The 11,946-nt window shown below is 43.1% G+C and overlaps 1 pseudogene; it reads right to left on the bottom strand.

The window, feature by feature from the left end:
- Window positions 1-4,138: 4,138 nt before the first annotated feature.
- On the bottom strand, window positions 4,139-4,233 carry LOC112436977 (U6 spliceosomal RNA; annotated as a pseudogene).
- Window positions 4,234-11,946: the final 7,713 nt, after the last annotated feature.

Raw genomic sequence — 11,946 nt, 5'->3', positions numbered from 1 at the left:
GATCACCTGAGGTCAGGAGTTTGAGACCAGCCTGACCAGCATGGCGAAACCCCATCTCTACTAAAAATACAAAATTAGCCAGGCATGGTAGTGCATGCCTATCATCCCAGCTACTCAGGAGTCTGAAGCAGGAGAATCACTTGAACCCAGAGGCGGAGGTTGCAGTGAGCTGAGATTGTGCCATTGCACTCCAGCTTGGCAACAAGAGCAAAACTCCGTCTCAAAAAACAAACAACAGCAACAAAAAACAGAAATAAATTTATCACAGTTCTGCAGGCTGGATGGCCTAGATCAAGGCACCAATAGGTTTCGTGTCTGGTGAGGGCCTGGTCTCCTCTGGGGGGGATGAACACTGTGTCCTCACACAGTGGAAGAACAGAAGAGGGCAAACCCATTCCCTCAACCCCTTTTATAAGAGCCCTAGTCCAATCCATGAGAACTTTGCCCTCAAGGCTTAATCACCCCCAAAAGGCCCCACCTCTTAACACGATCACACTAGCCATGAAGTTTCAATGTATGAATCTGGGGGGTAGCATTCAGACCATAGCAGCAGGCCTCTCTCCTCGGCTTGCAGACAGTGCCTTCTCGCCGTGTCCTCACATGGCCTTTCCTCTGTGTGTCCACATCCCTCCTGTTTCTTCCTCTTCCTGTAAGGACATTAGTCCTATTGAATTAGGGTCCCATCCTTGTGTTCTCGTTTAACCTTAATTGCTTTCGGGTTTTTTTAGTTTTTGTTTTGTTTTGTTTTGAGATGGAGTCTCACTCTGTCGCCAAGGCTGGAGTGCAGTGGTGCGATCTCGGCTCACTGCAAGCTCTGCCTCCCGGGTTCATACCGTTCTCCTGCCTCAGCCTCCCGAGTAGCTGGGACTACAGGCGCCCACCACCACGCCCGGCTAATTTTTTGTGTTTTTAGTAGAGACGGAGTTTCACCGTGTTAGCCGGATGGTCTTGATCTCCTGACCTCGTGATCTGCCGGCTTCAGCCTCCCAAAGTGCTGGGATTACAGGCATGAGCCACCGCGCCCGGCCCTTAATTGCCTTCTTAAAGGCTTTATCTTTACGAGGGCTTCAACATATGAATTTTAGGGGAACACAATCAGTCTCTGACACCTTGCTCACCCAAGTCCGCGTCTCATGGGGATACACCTGATTGGCCGAGACAAGGTCCCATGCCTGGAGCCTAGTTTCAAGGAACTCCTGGAATGCACATTTTCTGGCTTCTGCTATGGGAAGGCAAGACTCAATATGGAGAATCACCACAATGAGGGCAAGGTGGTTGTCTTGGTCTGTTTTTCTGCAGGTATAACAAGAATACAGATTGGGTAATTAATAATAAAAAAATATTTCTTTGGCTCATGGCTATGGAGGCTGGGAAGGCGAAAACCAAGGGGCCACGTCTGGTGAGGGTCTTCTTGCTGCATCATAACATGGAAGGTATCACATGGCAAGAGGCCAGAGCAAGCAAGACTGAGAGGGAAAGGGGTCCAACTCTCGCAGTAACAAACCCACTCCCATGGCAATACCATTGCTCCATTCCTGACAGCACAGCCTGCATGACTAATCACTTCTTCATACCATCACAATGGCAATTACATTTCAATATGAGTTTCGGAGGCATCATTCTCAAACCATGGCAGTGGTCAAAATATTAAGCAGCCACAAATGACAAATGTTCACTCCAGCATACATGCAGCTCCATACCAACACAGTCCGGATCAGCAGCGTTCTCAACTTTGTCACACTGTTTTCTAGGCTGCTTTATGAATGAAACTGGTTCCCTCCCTCCAATGGAGCTGTGCTCCAGGAGAGGCCATTCACATAGATAACAATGTGTCTGTCCTTTTTTTTCTAAAGAGAAAAATAAAAATTTTTTTTAAAAAACCCAGCAATATGAATGCTGCCCCTATAGTAGTGTACTGTGGCAGCCCTGTGGCCAGTTTTGCCTGCTTCTGGATCTGGAGCCCAGGAGGCTTGTGGTTTTATGTAATAATGCCTTCACGTTTCTATCCTGACTCTGGTTCCCAGATATGTTTATCTTGTTTTTGAGATAGTTATGTCTTTCATATGTTGCTAAAGATGTTTTGTCTATCATTGTTATGTATTTAGAGCACAAAAGGAAGTGGGGGATGATTTCCATGTGAACCAATTTTTCTACCATAACCGAAACCATATATAGCAAAGTTGTTTAACTTTGCTCTATATGACGTTATTCAAATTCATCATCTGTTCAGCTTTTATATAAAAGTAATTTTTTTAAATTCACATAGATTTTTCTCATGGAACATAAGATTACATAAACATAGTGCCAATAAAATAAAAGAGAATAGAAAGCCCAAAGACAGATGTATACAATAATTTAGTAGATAATAACAAACACAATTCCATTTATTGAACATGCAGGTGTTGGGAGACAATTCTCCATGGGTCTTTCACTTTTCTGCAAGTCTTGTGGGGGACTAACTCTCCTTTGTTTTAGATTATCTTTTTATGGCTGTTCATTTAGCAAACAGCCTTGGAAAATAGAAAGAGGTGCTCCCACAGAGCAAAGGGCAGGCATGCTTACTGAACGCTTTAGAAGATTTGGATAAGCTAAACTCAGAGTTCCTCTCCTATAATGCAACCCACTGCATGTTTAGGTAATTATCTGGGCTCATCCTTTCACCACCATGGGACTTCAGTCAAGGAGAACTGATGCACATATGGTGATGCTCTTGCTGCCTGCTGTGCATTAGATAATAATAAAGTCCTTTGTTTCTGATCCAGGAGTCTTGGGTCTTCTGCCAGCATCTGTGAAACTGGCAGGCTAACTTGTCAGCTGGCAAGTAGGGTAAAATCTCAGGCTCTTCACAGTTATTAAACAGGATACTTGTTAGGAATTTTGCATTTATTGTATTATTTAATTATTATAACTCTACAAAGTAGGTGTTATTATCTCCATTTTACAGATGATAAAAGCAATGTTTAAAGAGATTAAGTAACGTGTCCAAGGTCAAGCAAGAATTCATCTCTGGGCCAGGATTCGAGTTCAGGACTGTATCGGTGTTGTACAAATTATTACTTATTTGGGGAAATAAAGTTAAATTCCCGTTTCATAATATAGGTTAAAATTTCACATGGAATATAGAGTAAAATATAAACAAACAAAAACCAGTAAATACGCATATCTGATTTTTAGATGCATAAGAACTTATCTAAGCACAAATAAATTTTAAGACCAAATTGAATCATTCTGAATATGTCAAAGGGCACTACTGAAAGGCAAATGAAAAACTGGGAAAATATTTGAAGGAAATAGGATAAGGAATTAATGTCTTTAATATGTGAAAAGTTTACAAAAATCCACAAGAAAAATATTAAGTCTCTTAGAAAAATGAGTAAAAGATTTACAAAGCAACTTACACAAGTTATATAAATAGCAAAAATAAAAACAATCTCCCCCAATTCCATATATGTTCTACAGTTTCAAATAAATGGAATCATAATTGACAAAAATAAGTATATAGAAAAAATGTTAGACTTCAACATTAATGAAGTGCTACCCCTAAATACTCTTATTTTTAACAAATTGGCTAATTTTTGTTTTGTTTTGTTTTGTTAGCCGTGTTAGCCAGGATGGTCTCCATTTCCTGACCTCATGATCCGCCCGACTTGTCCTCCCAAAGTGCTGGGATTACAGGCATGAGCCACCGCACCCGGCCGCTAATTTTTTAAAATTAAAATATGCAGTATTGCTGCAGTTACAATGAAATGGTTATTGTGCACTATTGATGAAAGTGTACATTATACAACTGTTCTAGAGCAGGGATCCCTGTACCAGTCCGTGACCTGTTAGGAACTGGCCCACACAGCAAGAGGCAGGCTGCGGGCCAGCAAGCATTACAGCCTGAGCTCTGCCTCCTATCAGATCATTGGCAGCATTAGAGTCTCATAGGAGCACAAACTTTACTGTGAACTGCACACTCCTTATAAGAATCTAATGAATCCCACGTGGTGTTTAACTTTCTGTTCCTGGCTTATTTCTCTTAACAGAATGTCCTCTAGTTCCATTCATGTTGCCACAAATGACAGGATTTCATGCTTTTTATGGCTGAATAATATTCCATGGAGTAAATATACCAGATTTTCTTTATCCAGTCATCAAAAATATGGAACACTTCACAAACTTGCATGTTATCCTTGTTCAGGGGCCGTGCTCTGTGTCATTCCAATTTTAGTGTATGTGCTGCTAAAGTGGGAAATGAAACATTTTAAAAATCCTGTTTCAATTCTAACAGACATATCTGAAAATGTATTTTTCATCAGTGTCAAGAATTAAACAATATAAATAACTCCCTCGATTTAAAAAAGGGTGATTCACATACTTCTAATTCCTCTCTGCCTCCCCTGCTGGGTATTTCCAGCTCTGCTGAAATCGTCTAGATGTTTAGATTGATGTTATTATTTTTTTTACATGATGCCTCTTCTACTTTAAGAAAGCTTTAAAGGCCGGGTACAGTGGCTCACGCCTGTAATTTCATCACTTTGGGAGACCAAGGCAGGTGGATCACTTGAGGTCAGGAGTTCAAGACCAGCCTGGGCAACATGGTGAAACCCCGTCTCTACTGAAAACACAAAAAAAATTAGCTGGGCTTGGTGGCACATGCCTGTGACCCCAGCTACTCTGGAGGCTGAGGCAGGAGAATCGCTTGAACCTGAGAGGCAGAGGTTGCAGTGAGCTGAGATTGCACCACTGCACTCCAGCCTGAGCGACAGAGTGAGACTCCGTCTCCAGAAAAAAAAAAAAAAAGCTTTAAAATGTACTAAACAGCCGTGTTACCAATAATTACTTAAACTTTACAGGTCTTATTGTTTATTACTGTTTTTTGTCTTCATCTTTTCTGAATTATTTATTTTGATGCTTTCCTTTTTTTTTTTTTTTTTTGATCCAGAGTCTACCACTGTTGCCTGGGCTGGAGTGCAGTGATGCAATCTCGGCTCAGACAGCAACCTCTGCCTCCCGGGTTCAAGTAATTCTCCTGCCTCAGCCCCCCCAAGTAGCTGGGATTACAGGCTCATGCCACCCAGCCCAGCTAATTTTTTTGTATTTTTAGTAGAGATGGGGCTTCACTATGTTGGCCAGCCTGGTCTCAAACTCCTGACCTTGTGATCTGTCCACCTCAGCCTCCCAAAGTGCTGGGATTACAGATGTGAGCCATTGCGCCTGCCCTATTTTGATGTTTTGAATTTTTTTTTTCTTTTTTTTTTTTTTTGAGACGGAGTCTCACTCTGTCGCCCAGGTTGGAGTGCAGTGGCGTGATCTCAGCTCACTGCAAGCTCTGCCTCCTGGGTTCATGCCATTCTCCTGCCTCAGCCTCCCAAGTAGCTGGGACCACAGGTGCCCGCTACCACGCTCGGCTAATTTTTTTGTATTTTTAGTAAAGACGAGGTTTCACCTTGTTAGCCAGGGTAGTCTCAATCTCCTGACCTCGTGATCCGCCCGCCTGGGCCTCCCAAAGCGCTGGGATTACAGGCGTGAGCCACCGCGCCCGGCCTTGAGGTTTCTTACTGTTGTTTTATTTTTAGCAGAGGAGGTATATGAGTAGGATACTGACTGCCTTCCTTTACCCTGACACAGGATAGATAAGTTGAGTGGGTATGGAATGCTACTAACAATCTTTTCCAAGAGGAAACCCTAGGAACGTGGTTTCACAATCTTCTAGCATTTGGTTTGTAAGTTAAAAGTTTGATTCTCTTTTCTATGACGGTATTTTTTTTTCCTGTCATGAAGCTTATAAATTTTTCCCTTTAACCATAGGCTTGAGAAATTTCATCAGACTATGTTTAGGTAGTTTTTCTTTTTTTCTGTCTCTCTTTTCTTTCTTTTTCTTTTTCTTTTTTCTTTTTTTTTTTTTTTTTTTGAAACAGAGTCTTACCTCTTGTGCACTATTGATGAAAGCATACATTATACATTCACCCAGGCTGGAGTGCAGTGGCACTATCACAGCTCACTGCGGGCTTATCCTGGGCTCAATCGATCCTCCCACCTCAGCTTCCTGAGTAGCTGAGATTACAGGTGTGTGCCACCACATCCGGCTATTTTTTTTTTTAATAGAAATGAAGCCTTGCTGTGTTGCCCAGACTGGAGGTAGTTTTCTGAGAATTCCTACTTGGCATTCAATGGCCTCTTTTTCTCCACTCAGGAAACAATTTATTACATATTCTCAGTGATTTTTTCCTTCTATTCTCTCATCATGAAATTCCTATTATACAAGCGATGGTGACACTGCATTTATATTTCACCATCTCTCATGACTTCCATCACCTTTTCCTCTAATTCACTAATTCAGTTTTCAGCTGAATTACTATAAGTCAGAGTATATATAAAGGTGTTTTGTTGTTGCTGCTGTTGTTTTTGAGAGTGGAGTCCATTCATATTAGTCTTTGCCACCTTTCTTAAATTCCTGTATAATATTCATACAATAGAATGCACAAATTTTAAGTGCACAGTCAGTTGTAATGAATGCATACATATAACACGTATAGTCATTCAATCAAGATGTAAAACATTTCCATGACCCCAGAAAGTTTTTTCATCTCCTTCTGGTCAATTCATGACCCCTCCCCAGAAATCACGAACGATTTCTAATATCATCAATTAATTTCACTTGTGTTCGAGTTTTATATGAAAGAAACCATATAGCATGCACTTTCTGCAACTGGCTTCCTTAGCTCAACATAATGCTTTTGAGGTTTATCCATGCCGTAGAGTGTATCAGTAATTTTTTCCCTTTTTATTCCTCAGTAGTATTTCATTGTATGGGTATATCATCTTTTGTTTCCATTGGAATTTTTAATTTCTAAAATATGCTTCTTTCTTATCTAATTGCTCTTTTCCAAGTCTGCTCTTGCTTTATTGAAGGAATATCTGCTTGGATATATACATATCCAAAAACTACACACACACACACACATATACACACACACACACACACAGAGTCTCCCTCTATTGCCCAGGCTGGAGTGCAGTGGCACAATCTCTGCTCACTGCAACCTCCACCTCCCAGGTTCAAGTGATCCTCCTGCCTCAGCCTCCCGAGTAGCTGGGACTACAGGTGTGCACCACCATGACTGGCTAATTTTTGTATTTTCAGTAGAGACTGTGTTTCTCCATGTTGGCCAGGCTGGTCTCGAACCCCCGGCCTCAAGTGATCTGCCTGCCTCAGCCTCCCAAAATGCTGGCATTACCGGCCTGAGCCACTGCGCCAGGCCATGCCTGGATATTTCTAAGAATACTACTTATAATTGTCTTATTTCTTGTTTCCTGAAATAACTCTATAATATGTAGGGATAGGTATTTATATTGATTGCTTGAAATACTTTCTTTCCTTCGAGGTGCTGATTCTCCACAAACATCCAGTGATTCTGTGTTGTTATTGTCTGCTTCCATGTATCACATGCCATGGTATACAAGCATCAGTAGTTCCCTCAGCAATTGCATCTGATTCCAGATGGACACACTCTCCTCAATAACCAGCATCATGTGTGGCTGCAGACGGCAGACAGCAGTTTTTGCCCTGCTGTGTTTATTATTATTATTATTATTATTATTATTATTATTATTATTTTTGACAGAGTCTTGCTTTGTCGCCCAGGCTGGAGTGCAGTGGTGCCATCTCAGCTGACTGCAAGCTCCACCTCCCACATTCAGGCCATTCTCCTGCCTCAGCCTCCGGAGTAGCTGGGACTACAGCCACCCGCCACCACACCCGGCTAATTTTTGTATTTTTAGTAGAGACGGGGCTTCACTGTGTTAGCCAGGTGGTCTCGATCTCCTGACCTCGTGTTCTGCCCACCTTGGCCTCCCAAAGTGCTGTGATTACAGGCCTGAGCCACCACGCCTGGCTGCTGTGTTTGTTCTTAATACCCTTGGAAAATTCCTCTTTTTAAGCCTGAAACCCCTCTACCCATTATCAAAGTAATAATTTCTCCTCTATTTTGAAGAAAAGATGAAGCTAACAAAAATAGCAATTAACAAATATATTCTACCAAGGCATATGCGTGCCTTTTTCCAACAGAAAGATTTTACGTGTGATGATTGCAAAACTCTTGTTCAAATATGTTGCTGGGCAGCTGCATGATGTTACTATGGATGAACAGAAACAGATCAGTCCATTTAACCTGCCCCAATTCATCACAGGAATTACGGCTTGACCTTCCACTGCCAATCATTTACACCCCAGGTTATAAATGAGGTAAGGAAAACACCTGGTCCACTTTGAGGTTGTCATTTGGTTGGAGGCAAGACCCCTTGGTCCACCTCCAAAAGGTGGGCAATTGAGATCTGCTGCTGAAGGCAGCTCTCCTTCAGGCAGAACGCTGAGCCAGTGGAGGTCATGGCAGGTTGTCCTTGAAAATGGTTTTGGACTGAAAATCAAGGGCAGTAAGGACAAAACCATAAGGAGCCTTGACTGGTCTCTGTTCATAGAGTCCTAAAATTTTCACCTCCCAGCTCACTGGGAAAGAAGAAAAGGCCCAGCCAGGAAAAGGAATTCCCCTGATTTTGGCAAGTGAAACAGCATGGCAGTGGGTCCAGGCACCTGCTGGAGGGTTGGGGCACTGTGGGGCCCCTGTGAGAGAAGCCCAGGAGACAGCTCGCAGTCAAGAATTTCCAACCAAAGTGCTCACTCTGCACCTGCTGGAGTTCAGACAACGGGAAGGGGGCTGCATCACCTTGTCCCCGCATCGCTGGAAGGAGTTCTGAGGAGGTGGAGCATCTGGGTTTCCAAGCTGAGCTTCGTCCTCGTGAGTAGACTGAGTCCCCGGTCCTGCCTTTGGGTGCCTGGCTTGGAGAGGGGTCCCGGAAGCGCACTGACACGTTTGCCCTTCAAACCATCCCCGCACCCTCACAACACCCCATGAGCAGCCCACACTTGGGCTAAGCTGGGGAATGCATCCAATTAGGTCTCAGAGGAGCCCTCCTCTTCTTTTTCTGTGTGAAAAAGGAGAAACAGGAGTGTTGCTTGATGTGCTGTATTAGTCCGTTTTCACACTGCTATAAAGAACTTCCCTGAGACTGGGCAATTTATAAAGGAAAGAGGTTAAATTGACTCACAGTTCTGCAAGCTGGCAAGGCCTCGGGAAACTTATAATCATGGCGGAAGGGGAAGCAAGCACCCTCTTCACAAGGCAGCAGAAGCGAGAAGAGAAAGTGAAAGGGGAAGAACCCCTTATAAAACCATCAGACCTGTGAGAACTCACTATCCAGAGCACAGCATGGGGAAACCGCCCTATGATCTAATCACCTCCCTACCTCCACACATGGGGATTACAGGTCCCTCCCTCTACACGTCCGGATTACAATTCTAGATGAGATTTGGGCGGGGACACAGAGCCAAACCGTATCATGTGCCCAGCAGTCCAGTTCCATTTGCTTGGAGCTTCCACCTATCTCATATTCTTTGGTGAGATGATGCATGCATGTAAAGGCATTGAGCAGGGCTGGGTGCACAGTAAACCCACACAGCCATTATTATTACATCAGAACGTCTCCATGTTTCTTCTCTATCAATGGTATGTTTTCCCACTATCTCTCTCTGCCAGAGGTTTCCCCCATTGTTTACTTTTTTGTTGTTGTCATATATTTCAGTAAGATACCAGGAGGGAGTGGAAATAAACACATGACAATTTGACATCTTTAAGCCAAAAGTCAGCATTATTTATTATTATGACTTTTAAAACATAGTAACAACTTGAAGTCCAGCAATAGAACAACTACCAGGTCATGGGGTACATAGAGGATGAGATTTTTATTTACAAAGAAATTTTAACACAGGTATAGATAATCACACTGAAACAGATCTTCGATCTATAAAGAATTGTGTCAGTGGTCTCTTATAAACAGAGGACAAGGAGGCACCCATTTAAAAACAAAAACAAAAACAAAAAACCATAAAACATTTTGTTTCCCTGAATGGCTTAGCAAAATCTGACATAGTCCTTGATTTGCAGAGCTGTTGGCTGGGGAAGAAGTGGGCTGATTTCCCTGAGAAGCTCAGGGTTTTCTAAAGGGGCCAGCAGTCCAATCACCACTTTCTCAAATTTGAAATTAGAAAGGTCTGATTTGAAATTAGAAACGTACAAAAGGGGGACTCAAATCTAGTAAGAGGGAAGTGAACAAGACGTTGAAATAGTTATCCTGCAGGAAGGAGATTCAAGTTTCATGTCCCAATTTCACAAGGGCCAAAGAATTGGTAGTGGAATTGATTCCAGAGCATTAAGTATATGGCTGACCTTGGAAGTACCTCCGACCCGTAAAAGCCTTGCCTAGTGGCTGTGTCTTAGAGGGCAATGTCTGAGCATGGAAATGTAAACGACAAGGGGCTAGACGCGGAGGGACATCCCAGGACGGATGGTCATTGCCGGCTGCAGGGTACAGGACTACTCTTCAACACTGACACCACGTGGCAACCACCGGGAACTGCAGGCTGGAGCCCCGGCTGTCATTTTGCTAGCCTGTTACCTGGAGTCCTCTCGGGGCTGAGGAAGGATCCAGCATTCTTGGACAACTTGGGGGAAATGCAGGGAATTTTGAGAGGGACAAGTTGGACTTTCCGCTCAAAGGGCCTGGGAAGCTTCAGCAATTAATTTCCAAAGAATATAGGCTGGACACGGTGAGTCACGCCTGTAATCCCAGCACTTTGGGAGGCTGAGGTGGATGGATCCCTTGAGGTCAGGAGTTCGAGACCAGCCTGGCCAACATGGGGAAACCCCGTTTCTACTAAAAATACAAAAAACTAGCCGAGCGTGGCGGTGCATGCCTGTAGTCCCAGCCACTCGGGAGGCTGAGGTAGGAGAATTGCTTGAACCTGGGAGGTGGAGGTTGCAGTGAGCCAAGGTCGTGCCACTGCACCCCAGCCAGGGCGACAGGGCAAGACTCTGTCTCAAAAACAAAACAAAACAGGAAACAAAAAGACAAGTTGGTGCAAAAGTAATTGCGGCTTTAATAGCAGAGGTATGACCATATTTTTACACTGTGTAGAGCAAGTCTTACAATCTACATTTAAATTTTGAGCAGCCATTCGATGACCTGCTATAAACCTACCAATATAATGTTTTAGAAGAATACTTACTAATATACAATATATAACATAATGTTATTTTTTAAAGCAGAATTTAAAACTATACATATATATGATCCCTTTGTATTACATTTACCTATCAAAAATAGGACCATCTGAGGAACTGGAAATAAATGTAAACATGAGGCTAAATGAGGTTTATGAGAGATAAACAGATTATCTCTCATCTGTTTATCTCTCGTTGTCAGGTATGGGTGGGTTTATTTTGTCCTACTCCGTTTGCTCCAGGTAGCCTTTTTTTCTATCATGACTACAACTTCAATGCTGAGGGAGCCCCCAAATGCCCCAAGTTATCTTCACAGTTGAGGGTGGAGGTGTGGGTGGGAGGAGGCCTCCCTCCTGTTTCATTTCTTTAATTCCTGCCTTGGCTCATAAAATAGGATCTTCTGTGTACATTTGTACCACTCAGGGAAATATAAAGGGAGCTTTGGATGCCTCACCTCTTTTTTTCACTCCTTGTCCTAATCTGTTTTCTGTTGCTTATAACAGAATACCTGAAGCTGGGTAATTTATAAAGAAAAAAAATTTCTTTTTTACAGTCATGAAGGTTTAGAAGGTCAAGGTCGAGGGGCTGCATCTGGTGAGGGCCTTCCTGCTAGTGGGGATTCTCTGCAGAATCCCCAGGCAGCGCAGGGCATCACATGTGAGGGGCTGAGCAAGCTCACATGCTAGTTCAGGTCTCTCTTCCACTTCCTGTAAAGCAGTCAGTCCTATTATCATGATAACTCATTAATTCATAGTCCATGAATAGATTAATCCATTCATGAGGGTAGAGCCCTCTCATGATCCAGTCATCTCGTGAAGGCCCCACCTCTCAATACTGCCCCTTT

Source organism: Pan paniscus, chromosome 14 (genome assembly GCF_029289425.2).
Source record: "Pan paniscus chromosome 14, NHGRI_mPanPan1-v2.0_pri, whole genome shotgun sequence".
In the NCBI taxonomy this organism is placed as follows: Eukaryota; Metazoa; Chordata; class Mammalia; order Primates; family Hominidae; genus Pan; species Pan paniscus.
Note: the sequence above shows the minus strand (reverse complement) of the source record. Positions and strands in the feature narration are given on the sequence as shown.